Source organism: Carcharodon carcharias, chromosome 7, assembly GCF_017639515.1.
Source record: "Carcharodon carcharias isolate sCarCar2 chromosome 7, sCarCar2.pri, whole genome shotgun sequence".
Lineage (NCBI taxonomy): Eukaryota > Metazoa > Chordata > Chondrichthyes > Lamniformes > Lamnidae > Carcharodon > Carcharodon carcharias.
The window spans coordinates 39,369,134-39,390,250 of NC_054473.1; the positions used below are offsets into that span (position 1 = coordinate 39,369,134).

At 41.0% G+C, this 21,117-nt stretch overlaps 1 protein-coding gene across 5 annotated transcripts in view; it reads right to left on the minus strand.

Annotated features, from left to right (window-relative positions):
* LOC121280155 (ERC protein 2) overlaps positions 1-13,879 on the minus strand; it is an 859,042-nt gene extending 845,163 nt beyond the window's left edge. For 4 of the 5 annotated variants that reach the window (XM_041191852.1, XM_041191854.1, XM_041191850.1 and 1 more), the window contains exon 1: positions 13,839-13,879. The gene's annotated coding sequence lies outside the window, so the exon portion shown is untranslated. Of the gene's footprint in view, positions 1-13,626; positions 13,659-13,838 lie in introns of those variants that run through there. The other variant, XM_041191851.1, reaches the window with a different exon arrangement.
* Between the last annotated feature and the right edge of the window lie 7,238 nt (positions 13,880-21,117).

The window sequence follows — 21,117 nt, forward strand, 5'->3', positions numbered from 1 at the left end:
TTCTTTTTGACTTTTTTGTGCCAGAGAATAGGTGTTCTCAGGGAATAAAGCAGTGGAAAAATCTGCCTCCTGATTGTTATCTGAAGATTGAAAATAAAAAAATGTTACTGCCAAGGAATAATACTCTTCTCTACTTTTGACTTCAACCACTTTTCTATGTCAGATAAAGCTTAGATGGACATTAAAACTTGAAATTTTGAAGACACATCTATTGGTTATTTTCATTTATAAGTTTTCCTTATCATGATTACCATATCAGGCCATATTTGGTTCAGCTGGCACTAACCACATAAATGTTGGCGGAATACGCATGTTAGTCTGTGATACCGACACAGCCAAAGCAGAAGAAGCAGAAACTCCTCCTCTGCTCCAATAATGTATTTTAATTACAGCCTCAAAAGTACAGTATTCAAGTGAACTTGCAATCCCTTCCCTCTCCATCCAAGTACGTACTATTTTGCTTCTGACATCTTTGCTAGAGATTTCTGACAGTTTTGTTCTTCAGACCAATACCTACCGGGAACTAGATGACGGTCTCCCAAGCTAATTTCATAGGCAATCACAGTCAATAGAGACAAGACTTTGATCAAGCCATTGATCTCAGGTTCCTGAGGCAAATACACTATATTCTAATCCATTCAACAACTGCCCCTTTCACTACATCTTTTTCTCAAATATTTCATTAAGCAGGGAAGAATGTAACTTAGAGAGTAAATTAAACATCTCCAACAATGATGTACTGCTGAAATACTAATAGATATACAATATAAATGTAGATTCACTATTGAGTACAATGTATCAAAAACAAAAACAAAATGTGAAGCTGCTGCCAACCCAACAGTGGTTGTGGTCTGTGCTGTTTTGCTGGAAATATTTGGGTTATTGCATAAATTTCCCAAGCAATTTGCTCCATATTAGGTAAAAAAGTGCTGTTATTAAAAGGAAATATTAAGCCAACATCAAAAATGAGAAGGAAATGTACAGGGTAATTGTGGGAAGTAACCTTATTTGATCTACGCTGTCCAAAAAATTACCAGTTTCACAGGTAACCAAGACACCAATACTGAATATGTACAATATGTGAATTAATATGAGAAGGAAGGGATAAGCAGCCAAATGACATACAATTTTTTGGGCCTGTCAGTGAAAGCAATTTGCTAGTTTAGCTCATTACAAGAGTTAGAAGCAAAAAGGGCTAATATTACAAGATTTTTTTTTAGATATAAACAACAGCTTTTATAGCCAATAACCAACTTTATACAAAATCAGGCTTCGCACTGACCTTATTATACCTTATTAGGGACTTTCTAAAAAAGCAACAAGTTAGAACGCTGAAGGAGCACAATAAGAACTGTATAAATGCTTGGAATCCAACATCCCACCACATACTGCAGCAAGAGATTGAAGATAGCCATACTGCAATTGCAACAGTCCCTTGTTAATTCAATATAGGTTCAACTATTTAGCTATAACTTAAAACGTCACAGTGAAAGCCAACTTCAAAATTCCAAGATAAGGCAACTAAAAGATTATATCTCAGTGTGCGTCCTCTATTCCCAATACCCACTCAATGAGGAGAATGGGAATGTGTTAGCAATAGTGGCTGGGCAACAAAATATATTTCAGCGCCTTAGCTTGAGAAATTTTGTAATAATGGCCACCATGTGTGATCTTAAGTATTTTTTAAAAATTAAATACATGGGGTGGATTTGCAGGAATGGTCAACAATAAAAAATCTATTGTGAAGACTTAGGAGTATTTTAAAATGTTCTTGTATTTTAATCTAATTTCAAATTATATACATTTCACACATATGTAAAATGAATAATGCTGGGATGATAATTTTAATTAGGAGTCAATACTACATCTTAAATAAATGCAGGCATTATTCAGATTTTTGGTAAACATTACACCACATGGACTAGTGAGAGGGATATACAACAATCAATAACTTACATTTATGGCATCTTTAATCTAAAAATGTTCCAGTAGTATTATAAAACAAAAATTAACACTGAACCACATGAGGAGATACTGGGTCAGGTAAATTGGATAAAGAATTTTAAGGAGCAACTAAAAAAGAGAGGATAGACAGATTTAAGGATGGAATTCCAGCACTTAGGGCCTCAGTATTTGAAGGCATGCCCACCAGTGGAAGAGGGATTTAAAAAACAGGAATGTGCGCAAGGCCTGAATTGGTGCAGCAGAGAGATCTAAGGGTACTGCAGAGCTCGAGGTGATGCCAGAGATAGGGAGTGGTGAGGCCAGTGAAATTTGAAAACAAGGATCAAAATTTTATAATCAAGGTGTTGGTTGACAGGGCCAACACAGATTTGCAAGTACAGAGGAGATGCGCGAGCAGAAATTGGTGCAAGTTCGGAAAAGGGCAGCAGAATTTTGAATGACATCAAGTTTGCAGAGGGTAGACTATGGGGCGCCAAGAATGCATTGGAATAGTCAAGTCTATAGCTAACAAAGGCTTGGGTGAGGATTTCAACAACAGACAAGTTGGGGAATGGGGACAATCGAATTGTGTTGTGTTATGGAGGTGGAAATAGGTGGTCTTAGCTATTTTGCAGGGGTATGATGGAAACTCAGCTCCGGGTCAAATAACACCAAGACTGGTAACAGTCGTGCAGCCACAGTAAGAGGGATGGGATCAGTGGCAAGAGAAAGTCATTTGTAACAGGTCTGAAGGCAATAGCTTCATCTTCCCAATATCAGCTGGAGGGAAATTTCTGCACATCCAATACTGAATGTTAGACAAGCAATGTGATCACTTAGAAACAGAGGGGCAGTCATGAGAAGTGGCAAGGTAGAGCCTGGTGTCGTCAGCGTACACATGAAAACTAGTGCTGTGTTTTCGGATGATGTTGGCAAGGGATAACATGGAGATGAGAAATAGGACAATGCCCAGGATAGATCCTTGGGAGACAAGAAAGGTAATGGTGCAGAAGGAAAAGAGAAGCCATCACAAGTGATTTTCTGACTACATGTAGATAGATAAAAATGAAACCAGGCAAGTGCAGTCCCACCAAGCCAGATGACAGTAGAGAGAGGCATTGATACAATTGACCGTGATATTCTGCTCCAACGACTGAAGACAGATCAAGAGGACAAAGGAGGGATGCTTTATCTTTGTCACCAACTTGGGTGTCATTTGTGACTTTGCAAAGAGCCATTTCAGTACTACAACAGGAGCAAAAGCCTGACCAGAGAGATTCAAACAGGAAGTTGAGAGATTCAAACAGGAAGTTGCGAGAAAGTGGGGCATGGATTTGGAAGGCAGCAATACATTCAATGCCTTCAGAGAGGAAAGGGAAGTTGGAGATAGGGTCATAGTCACGGGTTGGTTTTTAAGATGGGGGGGGAGTGGTGGACACCATTAATTATATCAGCTAACATGGGAGTCAGAAAGGGAAGCTGAATAGTTAACGGTTTAGTAGCAAGAGATTCAAGAGAGGCATGAGTTGGGTGTCATGGACAAGATGAGCAGAGAGAACAAAGGGCACAGAAAGAGAGAATTCAGGGTTAGGGTAAGAAGTAGCAGAGACAGCCGAACATGTGTCTTAACTTGTTGAACAAAAAAAATTCCATGAGCTTTTTGCACTTCTTGCTAGAGGCAAGGGTGATTTGTTATCTTTGCCTTCCTGGATGATCGTTGAACAGTGGATAGTTAGAGATGGAGAGCATTGGCTGGTAATGCCTTAAGTAGCCTCAACAGATTTGGTGATGAATGATTAAACCAGTTTTCAAAGACATCCAAGTTGGACTTAAAGGAGTGGAGATGGAGATGAAGGGTATATCAGGGGAATGATTAAGGTGAGAAAAAGGTGAGAAAGAGGAATAGTTCTAGTGGTAACATGGTGGCAAGAGTGTGATTTAACAAATCATTAGTTACCAAAGTGTCACGATGAATCAAAGGCCAAATGCTAGGTAATTGGGAATTTGAGAGTTCAGTGCTAAGTGACTCAAGTTTTCTGCCCCGGGACAGACACAGAAGTGGGCTTGTGAGGGATTGGTGAAGCTGGGAAGAGGGGAACGTGGGTAGAGAGAAATACAAGGAAATAATCACAGATTGCCCCATAAGTGATAGTGATGATAGGGGTAGCAAGATCTCGTAAAACGACAAGATCAAGTGGGTAGTCATCTCTGTGGGTTCAAGAATTTATAGAGGAATGGAGGGCAGTAAACTCAGGAGAAAGAATAACCAAGGTTGGATTTGAAATCACTGAAGATGAGAAGTAGCTCCATGGACACAAGCAGAAAAGGTATCACTGAGAAATTTGGAGTGATATTTGGGTGGGCTGTACAAAACAAGGATTTGAAATGGAAGGTGTGGAGGATGGAACAAGGCAAGATACTTGAACGAGAAGATGCCAGGGGAGTAGGGAGAAATATCAGAAAGATTTAGAGATAAGGGTGACGCCACTACTTTGAGTAGAATGAGTATGTTGGGCAGGGAAGTTTCATTAAGCAGAAAAGATGACATCACCCCTCAGACATGTCTCTGAGAAGGCCATCATGTTAATGTGACCATCCACAATAAGCTCATGGATAGCAAGAACTTGATTACCAAATGAAGATACATTCTGGAGGGGAATACAGAGAAGAGCAGTGATAGCTAGTCTGCTGGCAGAGTCCACAGTGACAGAGCTGGGAGCAATGAGAGAGGCGAGAAGATTAGCCTCTGGCAGACAGGTAGGTCTGGGGATGGAATAGAGAATATGATGAGACAATTCAAGTTACTGCTCATTGGGAGGCAAGAATAAGTGCCTCAATGGGTCTTTCTGAGGATATCAAGAGAGATATACACAGAGGGAAACTGTAGGGTTACTTAGGAGGGAATCAAATCTGGGACGACGGCATTAAAGCAGAAAATTGATGAGTGCTAAAGAATTACAGTTTTGAATTTGTGAGAATGAAATGCCCGAGGGCAGGGAAAAGAAAGGGGGTATGATAACAAAAAAGAGTAAAATAAAAAAGGGGAGAAGGGAGGGAAGTGATGGACTCAGATTTTAAACATCAGCCAAAACATGCATGAACAGGTAAAGGGGAAAACTAAGCTAGTTAAACAGCAAGGTCATAAATTAGATCAAGATAGCTAAGCTTTGAAATACATGGGGAGAGGCGCTAACATGTGGGTAAAAACAAGACCTGTAAAGTCAATAGGTATATAAAATTGATGTAGTGAGACCAGCAACGAGCTGAAGACCAGGTGCTGACACAGCTAAGTGGAAAGTTGCAATTCGATCCATCGAACAACAAGGCATATATTTCCAAAAAACTTAAATATTTTCTATGTCTGTATTGGAATAACTTTTGCTGGAGCCATCACTTCCACTGGTGCCTGCAAATGAGTCCCTCAGGAAACACTGCAGATAAATCTGATAGTTGAAGTAACAAGGCGCCATATTCTTCAACTGTCAAAACAGTACATCAAAACCATTGTTCAAACCACTGTTTGAGTTTTGAAAGAGACTAGCCAGAGACTGAAGAATTTCTCAAACGACAGTCTCGATGCATAGTCCAAAACAGCAAATTGACAGGAGCTGTGGGATAAATCGGTGCCTACATCAATGTCGATATTATCAATTTCAGTTACGGCACCAGTTGAGGTGATTAATGAACAGCAGCGTTTAAATCTTAAGGATGGATCTGTCTAAAAGATGAATGAGTAGCAATGATTCCACTAGACATTGCAATCCTCTCCCCACTGATGAGATCTGAGATCCCAGGCACCACTCCACCCACCCTCTTTAAATAATCCACAGGCCAGAAGAGGCCAGAGAGACAGTACTATAGCATTGACAACTGAGGAACACCACGACAGATCAATGGTAGGGCTGCCAGGTACAAAGGGCAGCATCATACCATCACACAGAATATAAGGTAAGAAAAATTAGCTACCTACAGATCAGATACACTGGACCCCACTATAACACAAAATATGTATAACGTCTGGGACCCCAAAAATTTCCCTTTCAAAATATCACCACCCAACAAGCAAATCAATAAAATTAAACTTAAATTTAATAATTTCAGGTCACACTTCACATGAAAAAATTAATTCAAATAAATATATTTAATTTCACAAACCGTGTTCTTTACTAACTGCTGGATTACCAACTAAACTTTCATTGTTATTTTAATAACTTTTTGACAATTAAACATTGATTCTAAATCTAACTACATGAGATGGCAGCCTTGTGACTAATTAGAGGGGCTTAGTCTGTGAAATTTTTCTCATTGCAAGTGAACATCATTTTTATCCGTGTAAATATGAGTCAAATTTAGGATAGGGCTCTCTGTACTTTATTGATCTCTATATAATGATCAACGCAATATCACCTCTACTGACTCACAAAAGAAAATATTTTATACCTTCCCCAAGAAGCTGAAAATCATCAACCCAATAAAGGAAGGAGCTAAGCAATTATCTGTTGTTTCCAAAAGAATGAGGATCATTGAATCAACACTTCTGTGGATGGGTTAAAGATGAAGAGAAGTAGAGAAGGGTGTTGATTGAGATGGACAAAGATGGCCAAGAAAGAAAGTCTGAAATGTTGACAACACATGTCTCAGCTAGGCCATGTACACATAGTTCACCCAGAGAGCCAAAGGCGTATCCATATCCAATCCTGGTGTTCAAGCTCAGGGTAGGAAGTTTTGCCATGAAAAATATAGGTACCAGCATCCCAGTACAATGTTAAGCCTGCAAAGGATGGTTAGAAATATTTAAGAACTGGCACAGCATTTTGTAAGTTGCTATAACAGAACAATGGTCTGTAAGCAACCTAGCAGTAACATGACTTTTTGCCAAGTTAGAGGTGTTAAACGTAGGAGGATCCATGAAAGAACAAATCTTTAACTGTGATTGGATGGCCTTATACTACAAAATATTACCAAAGACAACAGTGTCAACAAAGAACACCAACAAAAGGCCCAGCTTTAAACAGATAAAGACAAGCTTGACATTCCTCCCTCATTGCAACAAAACTGGTCGACAAGCTGATTCCCTTCATAGTTTGAGTTGAAAATCACTACCATGCCAATACTCCTAACACCAAAGCCTAGATGACCTTATCAATTTTTGAAGACTGGTTCCAACATAATTTCATACCAAACTTCAGAAAACATCTTCAGAACCAACTACCAAAGGCTGCTTGGCAACTGCTCTGCACACCCACCCCCATACAACCTGGTATCATGAGCCAGACCCATTTAATGTTCCTATCTACTGAAAAAAATGACCTCAAAAATTCAACTCTTTGACCAAGGGATCATACCAACCTTCAAAGCTTAACTTAAGAGAACCGATCAAGAGAATGGATGGACAGTAAAGGCAACATGACAATTTGCCCGAAAAAACTCAACGTGAAAGAGGGAATCTACATATCCAGCCGTGCCTGGCAAACAGTGACAAAAAATCCTCCTTGGAGTAGAGTTAGATACTGATACCATCAATGCATAGCTAAATATCGATAACCAATGGGGCAATAATAAGATGACAGATGAAGAAATATAGGCCAATGATGTTAATGTCTTGTCAATTACATTGTTAAGGCCAGGAGAAACAGGTGATGGGTACTGTCTTTGAGCACATAACTAGGGGACCCTACCAGGGCTGTCACCCCCTTTGATTATTATTTGATCATCCATCCTTTTAAAAGAGGCTATAACTTGGGGATCTGCAACCTGGCAGTGGGGGAGGTCCCAGTAGAGGGCTCTTTACATGGGAGTCCTCCTGCTTTCCATCGGGGACCTGACATGAAGCAGTACCACGCAACCGTAGGTTAAGATGGTTCACGGAATCTCAGGCCACGTGTGTTTCCTGCAGCCAAGGCGAGTCCGTGTTCCACATGTATGTAGATTGTCGGAAGTTGCAGCCCCTTTTTCACTATTTGATGGGCTGTTCCTCAATTTCTGGTTGCACTTCAGCCCCACGCTCCTGATCTTTGGCCATCCGGTGCGGAGGAGGGCGGAGAGGAAGGAGGACCTCCTTGTAAGCCTGCTCCTGAGCCATCAACACGTCCAGGCAGTGGGCTGTCGGGGAGGGGTCGTCTGACCCAACTGTCTGCTCCTCTACCACTGCTTTGTTCACAGCCTGGTAGCACTGGAGAGAGAGCACACAATGTCCACTGGTATGTCAGAGGCCTTCTGTGATCAGTGGGCACCACAGGGGCTGGATTGCATCATCCCTGAAAATTATGTTTTGATTTGATTTTGTTAAGTTCCCTTTGATGTTTTGTGTTAGTTACAGTGCCCCATTAGGGCCTGTTTACCCCAACTTTTTTGTAAGTTTGATCATCTGTTTTATTCAAAAAAAAAGTCTATAAATGGGAGATAGCTGTGAGAATTAACAAGTGAATAAACTGTCAATAAAGAAAAGCTCTATGCCTTGTTTTCTGCTCCACCACCCAGCTTGGATCCTATTAACAATTGTAACGAATCCAAACTCTCAAAACAATGATGATGGCAACAACACTGAAATCGAGCCTCTACCTTCCACTACCGAGAAAAATCGCAGAGATGATTGGAAGCCAATGAAAAATCAAGTACAATAAGTGTGACACAATTTCAGAATATCCTACATCTGGCAAAGGCCGAAGCAAGTAGTAAATGTAAAGTTAAAAGTTACTGATTTCTTCAACATGCATCCATCCATTCAAAAAAAGGACTACGATATTGTCTCAAAATATTTTTATAATCCATATAAGCAAATTGCTCCACTGTTTCTACTAGTTTTCCATGAACATGCAAATGGTGTTCCATTCAGTGCCAGTGGGTTGCACAAAAGGAATGGAATTATTTTATTTCTGCATAAACAGTTTCAAACTATCACTAGTCAAAACAGCAGTTTGTTTCAGTTATCTAAAATAATGCAGCACATTTGTGAAATGCCAGCAATCACTAAAGCAACACGCTCATAACTGGTGTTCACAGGGCTTCGGAGTTATGAAGGTATTCATCTTAACTGGGAACAAAACCCCAGGGGTACAACAAAGGTCTAACATTCTGCAAGCCATTACTCAAATCAGGTTCCAAACTATTCTGAAACATAGCCCAACATGTGGGCAAAAGCCACAAAACATGAAGCTATTCATCTTTTAATTTTCAATCATATAGTTTATCTGTACATCCAAAAACCACTTGTACAGATCAACACAAAAGACACAAGCAGCAAAGTGTTGAGACACAGATCTACACAATCATTACCGACATATTAAAAATGACTGTCATAGTTTCTTCGTGATGGACAAACAATTTACATAGTTGAAAAATACTTCTAAAGAAAGAAAAAAAACTTTTATGTGGTGCCTTTCATGACCCAAAGCACTTTATCATCAATTAAATACATTTTTAATGTGTCATCATTGTCAACTCATGGCAAGATACAGTGGAGCGTAAAACTGATTGAAATGGCTCACACCTATGCCAGTGTAATCCACTGGACTGGGAAAACACAGAAAACAAAGGAACACAAAGAAAATATAAAGAGCTGTAATAAAGGAATACAAAAAAAACTTAGCAATATTATAAAAGCATAAATATAAGAGTAAGAAAGTGACCAAGAGAGATGTGGGCTCATTAGCTGATACTGAATAGACAACAAGGGAATGACAGATTTCTTAAACAAATAGTTTACCACTATTGTGAAAACCAAAAGAGAATAAAATACCAGTGATAGGGGAAACTAAAAATAAGTCAAGGAGAGGAACTTATATTTTAAGTAACAACATGCTAATGGGGAAAATAATGGAACTTCAAGCAGATAAATCTCCAGAACCTGATGGTTTCCATCCCTAGCGTATCAAAAGTAGTTGAGAGAATTACAGAAGTATTAGTCATAATCTTTCAAAGACCTCTTGATTTGGGAATTGTTAGATTGGACATTTGCTAAAGGCACTCCATTATTTTAAAAAAGAGTGGGAGAGAAACCATTAAGTATAGACCTGACAGTAAAACATCAGTTCTGGGGAAGCTACTTGAATCTATCATTAGGGATAGAGTGAGTAGGCATTTGAACAAATGAGCTGATCAAAGAGAGAACACAAGGCTTTGTTAAAGGTCAAATCATGTCTGACAGAGAAATTATTTCCTCTAGTTGGGGGAAATCCAGAACAAGGGAACATCTTGAAATTAGAGCTGGATCGTTCAGAAGTGAAATCAGGAAGCACTTTTTCCCTCAGAGTAGAAATTTAGTACTTGCTCCCAAAAAATTCAGTTTTCAAGACTGAGAAAACTGATATGAAGCAAAAGGTAGGAAAATTGGGTTGAGACGCAGATCAGCCATGGTCTAAGTCAATGATGCAGCAGGCCAAAAGGTGTTAAAAGACCTAAACTTGTTCCCAAAAACTTTTCCCATCACTACCACAATTTCCCATTTATCTTTCAGCTGCTTCAATGGCAGCATTAGTATTTTTCTCAAATTGTCTTGCATTATGTACCTTTAAAACAATATTTACATCATATGTGTCTTTGTACATGAAATGATTCCTTGCACAGCTAGCTCCTGATCACAACTGCTAAGGAATATTTGGTGGAAGCCCAGCACCTCACACAGATGAAGGGAATAATAGAAAATGGTTAGCCAATCAACATTGAACACTCATTCATTCTCCTAGGGACTGTTTACACAGTGCTAATGGCCGGGTGTGAGTCAATTGACGTGCTCAATGCAGATAGCCTTCTTCGTATGGCCCTGCACACTGAACTAGCAGTGATACCCATAGCAACACAAACACGGGTGTATCCATTTTGCTGTTGTTATAGAAACAGCAGCAGAACAGTGTAGGAAAAATGAGCAGATTAAGGTTAAGAGGAATACTGGATACACAGCCAAAACCCCTAGTTTGACCATTCCTCATCCACGAACTTACCCAGTGACAAACAGCAGACATTTGAACAAAGTGCATCATCACAGCAAAGCCCAATCCTGTCCTTACACAGTTACACAGCCACATACTTTCATAGTATATACAAAATAGCAGATCGCAATCAAGGTTGAGAACATTGGCTGCCTCTTTACCTTTCTAACTGGAAATATTGTGACCAACTGCAGTGTCCAATCACTGACCCAGCTGAGATTAACCGTATTTGTACAGGAAGGCCCAAGATGAACCCTGGAACTTTATTTGTCAGCATGGCTCAGTACGAAACCATTTCCTGCTTTTACCCAATTACTCATCTGGGAAATCTTAACCTAACATTTTTGAATGACATACATCTGAAACAGATGGATGTCAGGCAATTCTCCATGAGTGGGACAGGTAAGGTATGCAACAGGGGACAAGTTATTTCATGTCACTGTCACTCACCTACTATAGGTAGCAAAAAAAACTCAAAAATATAAGCCAATCCAAACTCACTTTGTAAAGGGTTCCTGCTCAAGTTTACCACTTTTGTATCTGTTATGATTACTTCATTCTCTTAAGTGTCCTCCCGACCATTTAATATTTCTCCAAGGGGCGTATACAAAATCTGCACTAGGCATTCATCGATGCCACTTTAACCAGCAAAGGCTGACTCACCCTCAAGGAGTTGTCCGTTTCCGTTTTTAAAAATACTTTTAGCTTAATTTCAGCATCTCTCCTGGATAACATATCCCAATTCAGTTTGCAATGGGAATGAAAGCTACAAGTACAAATCTGAATGATATTGTGATTATGCAAGACCTGTATTCATTCAGAATTATTTTATATCGATAATGTCAGTGGATTTGTCATTTAATATATTTATATGGTTGTGTTTGCATCCAGTGGTATTGCTTTGAGTTGGAAAGTTCCCATGAGCCAAAGTTAGCAAAATTAACTTTCCAATGTTGTATATTTCTTCAGTTAGTTCTTTGAAATAAAAGCTCACTTTCTATGCCTTGTAGCATTTGTTTTAAAAAAAAAGACAGAAGGTTAAGTTGCGTGGCAATAGTGAGAACTCACATTGCAATTTTCAAGAACAATATGTCGGGCTGTGACAGCAGTGCACACAATGTTGCCTTGGTTACGAGTATATCTGGCGCTGTGGTAGATTTTATGCAATTTGTTTGATGATTTTTGAGCTTAACAACAGTGATGGGGTATTGAATTTTTTTTATCGTTAGCCCCCAAAATATATATCCCCACAAGTAAGTATAAATTAGATACAAGGTACAGCTTCTTTTACGCAGCATGGCACACAGTCCCACTGTTCCATCTCCGGCACCCCATAGCTTCTACAAGCTCTGAGCCAGGCTGGCAATTAACACTAAAAAATGGAAAGTTGTGCATTATAGATTCATCACTATGAAGTAGAATGGAATTGATCAGACTTGTATTTTAGGACTTTACAGTCATTAGGAGAGATTTTCACTCTACCTATTTGGGAGTAGATACAAGTCCAGATCCCAGTACATTAAAAAAAAAACTGCATACAATCCTGCCAACCCAAATAACTTTAATGTTTTTGTAACTTTAATTCAAGTGGTTGTGGTATCACAATTTAAGATACTGCACTAGCAGCATTTAATTATTTGGCATATGTTGACGCTAGGGTCAGTCATGCCCAAAGTAAGGACTCACAACTGAAACAGATGCCATTGTGCGCCAGTAAACTGGGCTGTTATAAAATCATGAAATTATATTATTTTAAAAACACTAACAACTAAAATTATTTGTATACAACCAATAGTGATTTTTATGAGTGATGCAGTATGAACATCCAGGCTCCCAATGACTGCCAGCCATTCTTCTGGCATCACAAGATTTTCACATGCCTAAGAAAAAAAATCACGTCAGTGAAATACTTAATAAAAATAGACTCGGGAAATATTTCCACGGCAAAATGTTAAACAGCGACCACTTGCTAAACGAGGAAGAGTCTCATGTTTGATTTAACATCCCCTATACGTAAAGGCACATTTGAAAAAAAATACAAAGCATCTTTGATCGATTAGGCGATATTGGAATGACAGTCCATAAATGTTGCTAAAAAGGGAAAGACTTCAATGGGTTAAAGCCAACATTGACTGGAATGCCTTTTTTTCAAAAAAAGGAGGGCTCACCCAAAAAAAAAATCGAGATTGCAGCCAAACTTGACATGGCCAACCCCGACCTCGTCGATTGGCCAAAACAAGCTGGATCTCTATTTTTTAAACTTGCTGAATTGTCCATGAAAACGTCAATCAGAATATCTCCCACCAGCCACATTACCAGGTTAGGTAGAGGCAGCAGATTCTACGGACCCATCAAACACCATAGTCGATGGAGAGGGCTGTGCCCGGGAAACCGCCTAGAAATCAATACGTTCATTAAACCTTAGTTACTTTTAAGCAAATGATTTTTTCCCCCCCCAAAAAAACGGAAGAAAAGAGATATAGCAACGGCGACCCCAGACACGTTAAAAAGCACCGCGATGTCCAACCATTTATTCTGACAATGGGCGTTTGCTGCACTCCTTTTAGCCTGGCATTGCACTATATATCTAACATAAATGGCATTTTGAGGCCTTCTGCTGAAGAAAAATACGCACTGAAACGTTGGTGAAACTGTATTTAGCACAAAAGCAAAAATGTCACGTTTCCGCTGCCTTGATTTACAAAAGATGTCTCGCCTTCCCTGGAAGCTGCAAGAATGAAAGCCAGTCGCTCACCTCCAATCATTGCATCTGTCTCGTCACACACTACAAGCCCAGTTCAAAATGTAAAAAAAACCCTCAGCTCTGTCACACACCAGGATTCTAGTTGCTTAAAAGAAACTCAGCAATAGCCGCATTGAACCCGAATGTGGTCATCCCCTTGAGGGGCAGAGAGAAAAAAAACGAGCACAAAATAAGAACCGGTTCTTCAGAGAATTTTTTTTTACCTCGGGAATCCCTCCTCACTCCTTCACCATTCAGCTTATCCCAGCCAGGCTTGACTTAACATTCCCAGCATTCTACACCTTCTCTACAATTGGCTGGAACCGCACCATCCAGCCAGAAAATTTAAAGAGACAGTCACATTTCTGGTGTCTGACCTCGATCTTTCCTAAATTCTATTTTTACTATAATTATTCACGTTGTATGTTATTGAATGCACTTGTGTTTTTTTTTTGCGGCGCTATAGTTCCAATTCAGAGCGAATCGGCAGTAAAATTTGACAACACAGTGCAAGTACACTATGATCCACTCCTTTTTAAAATCTCGTGCTGTCTTCACAAGCTGCAGTCGCCTTTTATTCTCCTTGGTTGAAGTTTTGACACAGTTAGAGGGCGTGGGCTGGCATTATGAAATAGAGGTAGAGCTACAGTATTACATTCCGCCCTGATATATATTTGTACTGCTCGAAAATAACAATTAAGATTTTTTTTATTACCCAATTTTAGTCACCTGACGATTTTAGCACGTCTCTTCACTCATGGGAAAACAGTATTACACTCTGCCCTAACATGCATTTGCATATTATCAATGAAAAAAAATCCTTGTTCTCCAGCCAATTTTTTGGCTTTCTAGCACCCACCAACACGGTAATTGGTAGAATCACAGGGTCATTTGAGACCTCAGAAGATGGTCATCCCTGCTCTTTTGTGAGTTGCCCGAGGCCCAGGTACGAGACCCATTCTCAGCATTACAAGCCATGGGCAATGATGGAACAAGTGAATTTTTTGGCAGTGATGGTAGACCATCTAGAATCTCAAGGGACAACAGCTGCTTACAGGCAGAGGACCTTCGGGGAAGACGACTTGTGTTTCCTTATGCACACATGAGGAAGGCAACCAGAAACCCACCTCATATATTCTTTTCCCTAATCACATTGCTCACTGAAATTGAAAATGAGAGCAACTGAAGAGGAAAGCATATGGCATGGAAAAATGAACAAAGGACCTGACCTTAGGCAGGTCACTACTACTACCATTATAAATGAGGAATGAGGATGGGATGGCTACTACTCTCAAGCCTGTCTATGGCAGAATGACAAGCAAAATAGATCAGGTATAATTTAATAGATCTATTGTTTTTCTTTCGTAGAGATTTACTTTTTATGCACATGAATATCCGACACACAAAAATGCCAGGCATAAAAATTTCAAAATGAAGCTACTGAGAAATCCACACAGATATTATGTTTCCTCTTGGTTCACTTGATGGTACACTCACTTTCAAATTGAATAATTTGTGGAGTGAGAGCACACCCCAGGCTTCAGTGCATTATCCAGGCTGACATCGCAGGTCTGAGAGAGCCACATATTGTTGGAGTTGCTGTCCAATGGCAGAGATGTTATAGTGAGGACATGCCTTCTGTTCAGGTGGATGGTAAAGATTCCAAGGCACTATTTAAAAATAAAGGGAGCCCCAGCACTGTCCTGGCCAGCAATCTTTTTTCAAGCAATGTCACCAAAAACTGTTTAATTAGTCCTTCATCTCCTTGTTGCTTGTAACATTTGTCTATATGAAAAATGGTTGCCATGATCATCAACATCAAAAAAAATCTATTCAAAGTAACTATTTTTATGGAGAGAGATTTGAAAAGATTCTTTAAAGATGTAAGTTCTTTCCATTACTTTTTCCTGGCGGTGCTATTTTCATCCTCCAAATTTCTTTTGTTTCCCCCCACCCCCAGCCATCCTATTCCTTTTTTCAAATTTGGGACATGTTGACATATAGTTCCAAAAGTAGAGGCAGAGCCTAAGTTACAGAACCAAGAATTTTTATTTGGGGAAAATGCCAAGTGGAATAATAATAAGACACCATTTAACCTCACGACAGTTCCTGATGTCAGCCTAATTTTAATAATCTTTGTAAATCCCCACCACTTGCACCACTACTCACCATTTGGTATGGAGGGGTGAGTACAACTTACTGCTACTCCATAAATGTCAATTTCACATGGCAACAGTCCTTTTCCCCACCTCCAAAATGCTTAATAATTCCTTCCATCACGTCCATCACCATCTATCATAAGAATATATTGTATCACCTCTTAGCATCATTACAAATGTACCCTCTCCTCTCTCTTGCTTCTTTCAAAGCAACTTACTTGCAGAATTTTCTTACTTTGTAATCTTTGCAGGATCAACAACGTACCTTTCTCTATTCACATTCCAGACACCTAGATTCTGATGTTTATGGGTAGGTAGGGAGGATGTGGAGCATGTGTTTGTGGCTGGGAAACCCCAAAATGCCAGGCACATGGAAGCCATGCCAAATTTAACAGCAGCACCTCATTAGCATTATTTTTAACCCTGTTTCCCACCCAGCAGTTGGCCAGAATGAGAGATTGGCTGAGTTATGGGTGGGAAAATCAGCAGCAAGTTACAGCCAAACATCACTGGGACAGAGGAGTTTGGGGCTTGAATGATGGGGCTCAGAACACAGCAGCGAGGAGGGATCGAGAGATCATAAGTGGAGCTCACAGAGAGAGATTATGGATGGAGAGATTGTAGAAGGAGTCTATCAATCATGGTTGGGGTTAGCCAATTACATGGAAGGGAGAAATCATGGCAGGTTTGTTTTTGAGGATAGGGGTCACTCCTGCTCCTCCTGTCCCATAAGCAGTGCTTAAGAAGCAATTAACTGCTGGAGCTGACAGCCCTGGGAAATGTAGCCTACAGACTCATTACAGCACGGCAGGAGTCCACTTGGCCCATCGTGTATGTGCTGTATTGTAAAGGATTAATGTGCATATATAAATGTTACAATTCACAATTCACTTCTTGGGAAGTGGTGTTAGATCACATGATTATCATGATCTGGTTCTCTCTTGTAGCCTCATGGCATAGATGAAGTTTCATCATAGATTGTTATGTTTTGAAGAGACTTGATGTTAAACCCGACCTCAGAGGACTACAACAATAGTCAGTAACAACACCTCAAATGCAACAACATTAAATGGCAGCAGAAGGTAAACAGAGAGCAGGAAAATGAACAGCCAGTGACTGAATAGCACGTGGACAAGCAGCAGATTAAAAAGAAGAAAAATGGAGAAGTCATTGCCATTACCAGGTTGCTTTGCACAAGTTGCAGGTCCAAACCAAGCTGAAGCGTGGCTAAACTGGCACAAAAGATTTGCAAGTACTGCATCACATCGGGACTCACTAAAAAGCTGAGCCAGGAGCAGGTCAGTCAATGCTTACTTCAATCTCAGGATAAATACCATTGTTGAGTGGGCAAAGTTTAACAGTGCACCAAGGAACTGGGGGAAAGCATTGTTTGGTAATGATCTATACCGACTGGCAGAATGCGAGTATGCAACTTAAAGGAAGGATTCATTCAAGATAGAAGAGTTATTGGAATCTTAGGCAAAAACTTGTTGGACTTCTTGCAGTCAAGGGATTACTTAACATTAGCCAGACTTTGTTCAGTTGACCAGGTAAGTTGAGGTTAAGAAACAGAAGCGTTCAGTACTTCGAGGTGACAGGGAGACTCATTTGCAAAGAATGACCAAAATCTTTAAGTTTCAGAGTAACAGGGGAAGCCTGAAGAGAGCATGGCAACTGCCATAACCAAGTGTTATTGGTGTGGTGGGAAAAGGCAGCATCGATGTGGAGATTACCCCACCAAAACTGCCGAGTGTAATTTTTGGAACAAGATAGATAATTTTAAAGCAGTGTTGTGGCAAGGAGTTTACTCTCCAGAAACAAAAAGAAAAAAACTCTCGCTGTTGGATCCTGGTCACTAGTTTAGTTGGACTAATGGATCCGTGTTGCATGCTTGTTTAAGGATGGCTGAGTTGGTACCAAAGGCAGAGTGGATCAGCAGACAATTTTTATGTAGAACAAATTCTATTTATTTACAAAGGAACTCGGCAGCTACACTTGGGTGCTTACAACTCAAACCTTGTCTCTACCTTACAGACTCTAACTCTAGACTGTTCACCACTGACTACTAAGGTAGCCCACACTAGTCTGCTTTTGAATACTAAGATCTTCCATTATAACGTTCTTCTTAAAGGTATATTACATGTCAGATTGCCACACTAGCAAAATCCAACAAGTTAAACATATTAATAATTTAAAGATGCCATTCCTGGGCAAGATTAAAGGGTCAACAGGAAGTTGTTGGAGTGCTGAAATTTTTGTCATCAGACATAAAACATGTTTTAAGCTGGACATTGCTGCACGAGTTTTAGTTCCTTCTGACACTGAACTGTGGCTGGAGTGAGATGTTCTTCAGCCATCAAGCGCACAACACCTCGAACACAAGAACATTAGATGTGACAGCTTTCTGAATGAACAATGCACCTACTGCTATTCCCCTACAACTGTCCCCATAACCCTGCACAATCTTCCTCCACAATCATTAAATTCAAATGAGCTCATTAATTATGCTCTGAAAATCTGGAGAACACAGCCTCAATTAAAAAATAGGATTAAAGACAAGTTTCTTGAAAGCAGGTTACTCAAATGCCTCCAAACCCATCATGGTTAGGAGGCATATTTGCAGTAGGTTGGGGTCAGTTATCATATTTTTACCCCCTCTCCCCCTATGAATTTTCCTGCATATTCTGGGCAAGTTAAAATTCCTCCAGTACTTTCCATTCAAAACTTCCCCACGTGCTTACATCTTCTTCCTCTCAGCATGGAAGCAGAAGTCCCACAGATGTGCATTCTCCTTTGTAGTAGTTACTCATTAATTCACGCCCCCTCTTGCTGCAAGATTAAATGATACACAACACAAGGGAAAGAAATAAGACCAGGAGAGGATCAACTAATATTATGAACCTCCGAGCTAGAGCAGCAAGCATTAGAAATTCAGTGGTCACTCGTGATCTGTGAAAATAGGAGATCGAGGCCAGGTCATAGTCCCTGATTATTACCTTGTTATTATTCATAAACCTCAAAAAAATGCTCAATTAATTATGATGCCTGTCATCTGCTCCTCTCCAGCCTCTCTGTGTCGCCCTAATTATTGTCCCTCTTTTCTTTCCTCTAGGTCTTTCTCAACAAGCACAATCAGCAGAAGAAGACCCCTCAGATGAGGAGAATCTTCTGATGAGACACAGTCAAACTTTCCCACACAGATTGACACCTGGGTGGAATTTTCATTCTGGAGACGAAGGCTGGTGGCAGGCAGGAAAGTTGGCATGATTCCTGCTGGGTGGTGGGGCAGGTGAACACACGTGATATTTTGCTTTTGAGCTCATAAATTATGCATCAGTGAGGTGATCAGTGAATAACAGTGGGGCAGGTAGGAAGTCAGCCACTCCGCTGTTACCTCATGGGGTTGAAGGTCCTGGCACCATTTTTAAAGGACATCCAGACAGACATTCACCGATTACAGGCCAGAGCTCTGCACTACTCCTCCAGAGTCCTTGCAGCCGCAGCTTGACTTGAGAAGCAGGCAGATGTGAGCAACCACATCCTGGAACATACATGGGTGTCTCCAGCATTGCTTTTCACTCATCCCTAAATAAAAGCATTGCCAGCGATACACCCATGGTCAGGCCAATGCTCACCATTGCAGAGGTCCATGTTCACCAGCCTCCTGACCTTCTAGAGGCCCCGCTGCCTCTTGCTGCTCAGGGCCTTGTTCCTCTTGGCCCTGTGCCAACGGATGATGTGCCCTCCTGCTCCTCATCTCGATGAGAGCCATTACCAACGCAGGGTTCCCTGCATCATCAATGCTTCAGTAGATGTGTGAACAAATTTAAGTGATACAGTGAGTAAGCATGTCTTTTACAGGTTTTCCTCCATCTGAAAGTCAGCAGGTAAGTGCTAAGTTCGTCACCTGGCCTCCATCTAGTTGTGGCATCCCCACCCCTTCCAGATAAAGGACATCCTGGAGGACCAGAGATCGGTGTTTCTCCCATTCATACACTAATATATATGGGTACATTGTTCTTTTACCAGGGTGATGAGAGCCAGGAGTAAGAAGCCTCACTTGGACATTCACCCATTTGTCTCCACTATCCTCTAAACTCTGTAGAGAGACCATTGCTTTGGCAGTATACAAGACCCACCTGATGAGCCCTTGTCAGCCATGACCATTCGCCCAGGAGGATGGAGGTTTGAAGTTGCGAGTTGGCTGCCGTCAACCAGCTGTGCCCCTTCGAGTCATTCCACCACCCTCCCTCCCTTTATCTCTGCCTCTGACTGCAGCGATGGCAAATGACACAGAATGAACAGCAGCTGGGATCTCGATATTATGAGACCCATGAGTCAGGAAAAAAGCTGTTGCAATGTGGGTTTCATCATAGAGAGGAGAACACAAGTGAGCACATTTGACACCCAGTTACCTCATAATTATTACTGTGTCTCTTTAGTCTGCCAGTTGTGCTGACCCACCAGAAAAGGCCCTACTCCCACCTGAGGGATCTCACTGCCTGACTAACTGTATGGTCACAGTCAGTTTGGAAAAATGGTATGTATAACGTTTCAAACTCAGTCCACTGCCTTCTACCCTCCCCTTCTTACCCAGTAACTTTCCCCATCAACATAGACCCATCCAATATCACCATTCCTCTTCCCTCTGTCACCCTTGAAGCTTTCCTCATTACGCTGAACCCTATCACGGTCCACCTCCACATGCCTTCCCTCTTCTCAGAGCCAACACCCTTTACCGCTCCCATTTCCACCCTGGCTGTGCCTTCTACCGTTATACGAGCCACCTGTCTAGTCCCTCTCTGTGACCCACATCCTCATGAGACTTCCAGCTACCAGACCCTCACCCTGGACCTGCCAGCCTACCACATCCTAACCCCACCTCTGACTGTGACTGTTCCCTCCTATCACCAGTACCCCGAGTTCTATCCTTAGGACCCCACTGTCAACACCACTGACCCCGCACTCTAAGATATACCCCCCCCCCCCACTTTCTCAGACATTCCTTCCCGACCCATTCCCTAAACATTCTCCCCATCCTTCCCTGAACAATTCTCCCCACTCCCTTCCCCGAGCACTCTCCCCACCCTCTTCGCCCTTACATTTGCCTCCCCTGTCTAGCCTTCACTCAACCCTTCCACCCTAATCCCCCTTCCAGCCTTCGCCTGTCTCCCTGTCCAGCCTCAGTGCGTGTTTGCTAACAGCACTTGAGTGAAGTTATGCGAGGTCCCCAGGAAGGAGAAAGCAACATCTTTGGACCTCAAAGTCATGGAAGAAGTGAAGCTCACCTGGTGCACGCCACTTGTATACGTTCATAACACTGAATGTTCTAAATTTTCGCTGG